Below are 9709 nucleotides of genomic sequence, written 5' to 3' on the forward strand. Positions count from 1 at the left end.
TAACCCCCTACACACACACACACACACACACACACACACACACACACACACACACACAATAAGGTCTTCTTCTAGCTCCTCTAAGATAATTTCTGCTTGAAGTTATCAGTCCTGGGCATCCTCAGTTTTTATTAACCATAATACATTTTACTAGAAAATGGATTTCCTAGAAATACCAGACTGGTTGTAGCACAAAGAGGCTTATTAGGGAGTGCTCTTGAAAGTGATCCTTGTAAGTAGGGTTGTCGAATTTAGCAAATAAAAATACAAGCTGTCCATGCTATATTTAGAAATATGCTTCGACTAAAGAGTTATAAGTTGTTTATCTGGAATTCAGCTTTAATTGGGGAGTCATATCCCACCTGCATCCTGACCTGTAAGATAAGCAGATGGAGAAGGTGACCTTCTATATGATTATGACTGAGCTGGCAGCCAAACCTAGTGATGCATAGAAGCCAGCTTGGCCCTGCATATTTATTGAAAATCATGACAACAGTGTCTCTGAATCCACCAGTCAGTGGCCTCAGGGTGCCCCTGGGAGCAAGTGAGACCTTAACTAAACCAGTTCCCTTAGACCAAGGGGCTCAGGCAGGAGCAGCTATGTTTTCAGCAGCTGGGAGATGAGCACCACAACACTGACGAGGAAATCTGGACCAAGCTCCAAAGTTTCTAAAGTTAAAATGCCAGCACCTTAAAAGTTGTTGATTTTCTTTCAAGTGATTTGCCTCTGTATCTAATCAACATGGAATCTAAATATATTCTGAACCCTAAATGTACTGAACTCAAACTGAAAAAGGCTGTTCAAATATAAGGTGATAGTAGTAATTATAGTAGCCAAGTTATTAATACTAATAACTAGTATAGAGCCCAGCCTCTCCACTGTAGTAAAAAGCCTATTTATATCACTGCTCATCTTCTGTCCTAGGCCTGTAGCTCCTTCAGGGGAAAATACAGACTTATTTATCTCTGTGTATTTAATATTTAGTGCCATCATTGGCATATAACAGGGACTCAGTCAGTGTTTATGGAAAACAAACAAGAAACAGCTAAGCAAGCCATCCAAGTTGTATCTTACAACAGCTGGCCTTGCCCTCCTTCAGGGTGGTGGGAAGCTAATACTAAGTCCCAGATCAATGTGAGACATCATTTTTATTTTTCTTCTTGCTTTCTTAAGCAATACAAAACTGGCTCTATTCCCCCTTGTCCTTTGAGTTTCTTTCTTAGGCAGTTAGACTCTTGACCCATCCCTGAATCACTCAGCTCATGAGATGCTCACTCAGTGCATTATTGTTTTGATGCATGACTCATGACGTGTTTTAAAGAGTTAAGAAGAAATGGAGACTTTCCCACTTAAGAGTCCTTTCGGGACCTTTTGGAAACTTTGAGACGCTCCTTCCTAAAGGGAAAAGGACATGCAGCATGGCCTGGTGAGAAGGACAAGAGGCCCCTGTTTCTCGCTCAGCCTGCAACCTCACCTCTCATGAATGCTTCCTTCCATTAACCCTTGAGTGAGTCACGCTGATGCCTGATGATAATCCCCTGGTGGACATGCTTCTCCTCTCAGAATGAGTGTTGACATGAAGTAGGCTCCAGATTCCCTAAAGCCAGACTGGTGATCCCAAATCTTAACCACATTGGATCCTGCCTGCACATCCTGCCTCTGGCTCCACACCTACCTTTTTACGCCCACGGCATGGAGCTGTGACCACAGACGCAGAGACTTGCAGGGTGGTCCTCTGAGCGCACCCTCAGGGAAAGAGACATGAAATATTTATTGACTGCAGGCCAACGTTACAGGAACGCGAGCTGAAACCACTGCAAGGGTGCCTCTAACACCCAAGGTAGACACAGCAACATTTGCCAGCCCCCTCAAATGTCCTGGGGGAGGTTCATTTGCACTAATCCTAGCAGTCCAAAAAGCAGCAGCTGTTCTCAAAGGGAGTCTGATATATAATCCTTTGTTTAAGATCAACAGTAGGAGGTGATGCTTTACGAGAAAAATGTGCTAAATTGTTAACAATTTTCTTGGTTCCAGCAATCAGGTAGGAACAGAGTTGAAAAGTTAAGCCAGAATCAGGACCACAGTTACATTTGATTTTTGTAATTCACAGTTTGTTTCTATGCCTCCTCTTGGAAAATAAATCACACTCTGTAAAGCATAGTCAGTCTTTCCAATATCTGAGAAATCCTGAAAGCAGAGCGCCAGTGATTTTCCAATCCTAGTTTTATGGTCAATGTTGTTTCTAAAAGATACAGTTTGAGGTCTTCTTTATAAAAGTCTGCCTATCATTTATCTATGCTCTAATGGATCCTTAATTATCTTTAAATGAATAGAGAAAACTCTTGCATCCTTTATAATATCCAACAAGTCAATAAGCATGGAAAATCAAATATCCAAAGGGGACACCACAGAATTTGTAAATTACTTCAAAATATGCAACCTGCAGCTTAAGCTGCGAGGTCTAATATGGTAAACAATGTACTAACATAGTAAATTATTTCACAAGAATAAGTGCCATTTTTAGCTTACTGAAAACTCGATATAACATTCAAAAGATATGATTCTGTGTCCTGATAATATAAGCAAAAATGTAAGTTTCCTTCAAAATAGGTATTGTAGCCAGGTATGGTCACTCACACACACACACACACACACACACACACACACACTTGTAATCTCAGCTGCTCAGAAGGCTGAGGCAGGAATATTTCAAGTTCCAGGTCAGCCTGGGAAATTTGTAGAGGCCCTGTCTCAACACAGAATAAAAAGGGATGGGGAGGTAGCTCATTGGTAGAGTGCTTTGCCTAGCATGCATGAATCCTGGGATTCAATCCCCAGTCTCAGAAGTGAAAAAAGAAGTAAGTATTGTGTGTAATTCTACCTTCATATCCTGAGTATAATACCGGAAATATGATAAGAGGTTAAGTGAACTTGAATGTCTCTATTAGAAATTTATTAGTGATTTCTGTCATGCATTATTAGCAACCAATAAATATTATTCTTTTAGTTTGAGTTGCCTCCTTTAGGCATTGGGGTTTTGCTAGGTGGAGTTGATTTTGAATCATTAAACATTAAACCCCTTTGACCAGTAGAGAGATCTCGTGGTCTCTGCTCTGCACCAGCAAATCGAAATGTATGTGTTTTTCTTTCATTTGCTCTCTATACAGTAAAGGCTGAGAATCATAGACATGATTTTTAGGGTGAAAACAAACTGTTTCTGCACTGATTCAATTTTATTTTATAGCCATACAACAAATGTGACAACTTAAATGGGCCTGATTTTCCCTCCTGATCATACTATAGAGGAATTCAGGCCTCAGAAGGTATTCATAGAAGTCATTGTGATGTGTGTCATTCTTTTACTACTTAAACAGAAAATATTCTTTCATTCTTTTGTAATGCATCGTTTATGCAAGGAAATAATTGACTGAGAACCTGCTACTTTATGCTACTTTTCTTCTCAAAATTTAGCTAATTTCTCCAATACTCCCTTAGGATGGGTGCTGTGAACAGTAGTCTTTGTATATTCCCCTTATACATTTAAATTTTAGTATGCAGATACACTTACTCTTGGGGGTCTTTGGTTAAGGAGAATGTAGGAGAATTAGGAAAGTTTTAAAAATGTAAATATATAGCCTATGTCAGGATATGGAAACAGGCTGTGGAATGCACGCATCCTACCCCATCATAAAATGAAGAACTGCTGTTGGAAGCACAGCCATAATTGCTCTCTGGAGAGTAAAAGACATTGTGTTGCCTCCTCAGCAGAAATTCACCTCCCTGTACAAAAATCTGATAAATTTTCCAGTTTCCCACAGAGGGAATGACAGAGAATTTAATGAGAAACACATTGGAACGGGACCTGTCACTGTGTGATTATGCTTACGCTAATCTCTCTGTAGGGTACAGAAAGAGTTGGTCTTCCCTGAGTGAGTTTATCTGAGGAAAGGAAAAAACACATCTAGAAATAAATTAACAAGAAGAAATATCTTTACTCTCCCACTGATACCTACTGACATCTCACTGGATGACCTATTTGACCTACAAATAGTAAAACTATCAGGATTTGCATAGTAACCTATTTTTATAATGACCAATGAAATTCAAGTATCATATGATGACTAATTTATTGATATCTAAATGCAGCTTACAAGTGCTGGATATTTATAGTTTGGTCACAAATTTTGGATTTAAGAAATCCAGGCAAAGCAGAGGGGCCCGCGGTGCTCTTATTCTTTCTGTAGGAGCTCTCTCGTGTGTAGCATGAAATTCTCTCACCTGTCATCATAATGTTTATCAAATAAAATTTGTTCCGTAATTCTATCCTAAAAGCACTCTTGAGCAACTAACATATATGCTAGAGACATAGAAACACAAGTATTTACTAAGTTCAACAAATGAATGGGATATCCATTCATTCATTCATTAAATACTCTACAAAGTATTTAAATCAGAGTGACACATTATTTAAAGTCATTTCCTCTGAGAACATGTCTTAAGTTCTTATTTAGCCCAGTTTTAGGTTGGGCAAAGTGCAATGACAGCAGATATATTCTCTCTAGAAGCTCAAAATATGAGAACATGTCGATGTAAACATATACAGAGAATACCCTGAAGAAGTATGAAGCCAATGAAAGATCTCACAGGCAGCGTGCCATGGCAGGAGCTTAGGAAGAAAACATCCAAAAATAGTGAAAAGTAAGAGAAAGGTGATAGTTGTATCATGAACTTATTTGCAAAATGATATCAAGGAGAGATTAATCATATTTCCTCATGGTTTTCCAGAAGGCTTCTTAGAGAATATGAAATTCGAATCACAAAAGAGAGGGGTTAAGAAAGTCACATGATTATTATGATACTATTGAATTGAACCTCTGGGTCAATTCAAAGTGTTGATGTCCTTCATGAAAGGCTAAGCTCAGGACTAATCTCAATTTTGTAAGCTTCTTGATCTCATTTACAATTACTCTTATTTATCTATTTATTTGCTGGGGATCAGACTCAGGGACTCATGCATGTTAGGCAGGTGTTCTACCACCGCACTACATCCTTAGCCCTATTTTGTTTTTATTTTTTTTTATTAGTGCATTGTAGTCATACATCTTAATGAGATAAAAGACTTGTATAGACATACATGCACACATCACCCAATTAACCCTGTTTGTTTTTTAACTAAGACCCTGCCTTTAAAACATACTTAAATTTCCAGTACATGGAAGGCTGAGATAGGAGGATCGTAGGTTCATAGCCAGTCTCAGCTACTTAGTGAAACTCTCAGCACTTAGTGAGACCCTGTTTCAAAACAAAAAATTAAAAAAAAAAAAACAGGGCTGAGGATATAGCTTGGAGATAGAATGCCTCTGGGTTCCATCCCTAATTCTGAGAAGAAAAAAAAACTAAATGTATTACGTCATCTACAGTTTATTTTTCATGTGGTTTTCTTAATTCATGTGGAAATAGATTACTAGTTTGAGCCGAGAAAGAACCAAGTTCCTACTTTGTCCCTCAATAGAACTGTCAGCACTTAAAAATTCATACAATTATTGATGATGACGCTGATAAATAGGGCCAGAGTGTGATTTGTAATGTCTATGGTAGAGCCAAGATAGGAAATAATTTGATAAACCAAAAAGTTTATAAAAGTTCTTGACTTTAAACCTAATATACATTTACTCAAAATTCCTTAAATACTACTTGATGGCTTGTGTTTAATTCGCTTGACTGATGTAATGTTATTTATGATTCTTAGTTGTAAAATTGTCTCCATTGACTTTTGTTCCTTCTCTACTGAAATTTTCACATAAGTTGAAGAGTACAGTGGGGACAGTTAACTGTTTTCCTTTGTGAATGCCTCATCATATGAAAATTCTATTTCAAAAATGGGCCAGTACAATTGGACTGGCTATTAAAATAAAAATAAGAGTTATACTCATTTGTCTAAATTTCTTTCAAAGCCTTTTAAAAATTCATTGGCTTAAAAGTAGATTTTACATGATCAGAATTTAGATGTAGCAATGTAATAAATCTTAAAGCATGTGCAGAATTTCTTTGACAAGTTATTTTTGTTTTCTTCCCAAAACAACAATGTCTACAATGTTATTTTTATTATTAAAATTAGCCGTATGGACAATTTGCTGCAACTAGGAAAATAGAGATAGAATTCAAGTTTTAGGTTAGTCCTATACTTCTATTTTGTTATTAAAAATGGGATAGCCCGGATTGGTGACACACATCTGTAATTCCAGTACTTGGAAGGCTGAGATAGTAGGATCACAGGTGAGAAGTCATCCTCAGTAATTTAACAAGACCTCAAAACAATAAATAAAAAAGACTGGGGTGTAGCTTGGAGGTAGAATATCCATGGATTCAGTCTCCAGTACCACATACATACACAAGAAAAAATAAAGTGAAAAGTCATGGCTCAGTTTCATCCTCCTTTGGAAAGATTTTTAAAAAGTTAATGATAAGAAAATCAGAGCTGGGCGTAGTGGCGCATGCTTGTAATCTCAGCATTTGGGAGGCTGAGGCCAGGGGATCACGGTTTATGGACAGCCTCAGCTACTTAGTGAGGCCCTCTGCAATGTAGTGAGACCCTGTTTCAAAATAAAAAATAAAAAAATAAAAAATAGGGTAGGGGGTATAGCTCAAAGGTCAAATGCTCCTGGGTTCCATTCCCAGATGTACACAAAAAAATAAATTTTACCTATTTTATATAGTGTTCTATTTTTAGTTACTATTGTGTATATGTGTAAAATATAGAAAGAACTTTTGAAGTATTTCTTATTATTTGCACATAACTTTGAGCTGTTGAACCACTATAACTTAGCTAAAAGAACTCATAATTTATATATACCCATACTCACAAATTAATTGATTTAGAAGGAAGTAAAGGTGGGCTATGTGAATTAAAATCCACAGTATATCATTTTTTGAGGGTCTGGGGATGGAACCCAGGGGCATTTGATCTCTGAGATATACCCCCTGCCCAATTTTTTATTCTTTATTTTGAAACAGGGTCTCACTGAGTTGCAGAGAACACTAAGTAGCTGACGCTGTCTGCAAACCGCGATCCTCCAGTCTCAGCCTCCCAAATGCTGGGATAACAAGCATGCACCACCATGCCCGGCAGTATATTATATCTTATTGGACACGTCTATGAATCTTTATAGATGTTCCAAATAAAGAATATCTTAAACTAAAAATTTAATATAATATAATTAATGAAGCACAAATGTCAGTTTAGATATGCTTTTCATCTATTTTGAGGGCAAATTTGGTTTCTAAATAGTAGTATAAAATTTATGGACATATTAAAATGAACACAATTGCAAACAACTTTAGTTAATGTACAATAGGGCTAGTTACTTAAAAATAATAAGAAACTACATAAGCATGAACTCTCTTAGAAAGTTGTATGAGTAAGGAATTATATTTATAAATGTTATCTGTACATGAGTTCATTTAATTAATTTAGGTAACTTTATGCTTCACTGAGCACTAATTAAGTATAATTGTATATGACCAGTAAACTAAAGATAAGTGCAATTTATTTTTTAAATTTAGCTTGGCTTTAAATTTTAAAATTAACCAGTCATAACTTGCATAACATATATTTGGTAACTATCCTACTTTAACCTTCATATGCTAATCAAATCAAACTAAGAATACAAGATAAACTATTACTTTTTAGTTTAGTGAAAACCCTGAGTAGCATTTAGCCTATATAATACATGGATTAATTTAGCTCGACCTTAATCATCATCATCATTGCCTTTTCCTTGCCTAGATACTTATGAATACATGTTTACTAGTCTCCTGGTTTACAACATAAATTTTCCATGTCTCCTAAGAACTTGACATAAGTGCAAAATTTTTAACTACAGGTTAAACTAGAAGAATATTTGTAGCTTTATAGTATGGGTATAAGGTGATATGCCAGCTGAATGGGAGTTAGACATGTCTTTGTTTGCAAAATGTCATTGTTTCATTTAACTCAGGGGTATTCTAAATCATAAACTAAAACTTCTACAGCATTTCATTTTCCATCTTAAAAAGTCATGAATTAAATACAAGTAATATATAATAATATTATTAGCCTTATAATACATTACTAAAGTATATGCATCATGTTTTAGTGGATGGATAAAATTTTATGTTATATATAACGTATACATATGTAGTTTGGTCCCATTATAATAAGGCAATCTCTGTGTGATATTAAGTTCAATTTTGGTAAGTTTCCACTCTATATACTGAAATAAGCTGTGTTAACAGAAAAAGTTTATTAGTAATTATTAATTAATGTATTTTTATTTGGTGGTCCTGGAGATCAAAGTCAGAGTCTTGGGCATGCTAGGCGATCACTCTACCCCTGAGCCATACCCCCAACTTATCAATATTCTTTAAACATACTTAAATGCAAACCACAAACTTTCTATCATCTTCTTTGCTCTAATTATAAAAAGACATACTTCTAATCATTAGCTATACCTTTTATTGCAACATTTCTGAATATAAGATGAACATTTGTATTTCATAGAATTTCATAAAAATGACTATCCAAGAAAATAAATTTTGGAAATCTTTGTAAGCTAAATTTTCTGTGATTTATGTCCAGCATTCGGCATTTGGGTTGAAAGTGAAGTGCCATTTTCAACTTATCAAAATTCCCAAGTCAAATTTCCCATACCGAAAGGCCAGATATTTTTTAATATACATCAGAAAGTTTCTTTATAAAAGAGCTGATCTATTCACGGGAATAGTTACTTTTAGTATAGGAAGTTCAAAGGGTGTTTGATTGAGTAATAAGAATATTTTTGACAACGGGACTCGACAGAGAACTGTTCGCTGATTCATCTCCTTCCATTTTCCATCTTTTCCCTCTAAGTGGCTGCTCCCTGGGGATCTATACAGTATGGATAGCAGAGGGTCAGAGAAGTATTTTTAAGCACTCGAGTTCACAGTGTATGCTTGACGGACAGAAGAAAATGTATTCCTTCAGCTGTTCAAGAATGAGGGCAGGGGGTAGATAAAAGGAGAAGCAAAGGCAAGACAGAATTAGATCGCAATAATTGCTGGATGCTTCATGTCCTTTTACTTCTAATTCTTGTCCTCACTTCCAACTTTCATTTCTATCAAAACATCCTTATATTTTCTCCTCACTTCTAACCACAATAGTCCAGCCAGTAAATAGGGTAGAATCTCATGTAATGTCAGAAATTTACACACACATACACACAAATCCAAGCTGAGACTTTGGTGCTATGGAAGAGAAATTGAACATTTTCAAATGTAGAACCATATTTACATTAACTGAGGTATGGCTAAAACAAAAATAGTGCCGTGAATAGAAAAATGCAAAATAAATCCACATTACAAATAAGCTATAAACACACTTATAATTCATAAACAGCACTAAAGTGGTTACTTATATCATATTAATTAAAATAATAAAAGTAAGAAAATATGCTCAATGCAGAGGTAATTTTTTTTTTAAAAAAAGACAAAAACAAAAAGTTAATAAAATATTTGATCTGCATCAAAATATTCTTCGGAAACCAAAAATAAAAATGTATCATGTAGGTTCATTCTGGTTGATCTGTAAAAGTCAGAAAAATATAGTCCAGCCTGTTTAACTTCCTGCAAATGTGGAACTCTAAATCATCCCTAAGCATAAAGCAAAAGGCTTTAGTCTCACTGAACTGAAGC

This window comes from Muscardinus avellanarius, assembly GCF_963383645.1.
Source record: "Muscardinus avellanarius genome assembly, chromosome: 6".
Lineage (NCBI taxonomy): Eukaryota > Metazoa > Chordata > Mammalia > Rodentia > Gliridae > Muscardinus > Muscardinus avellanarius.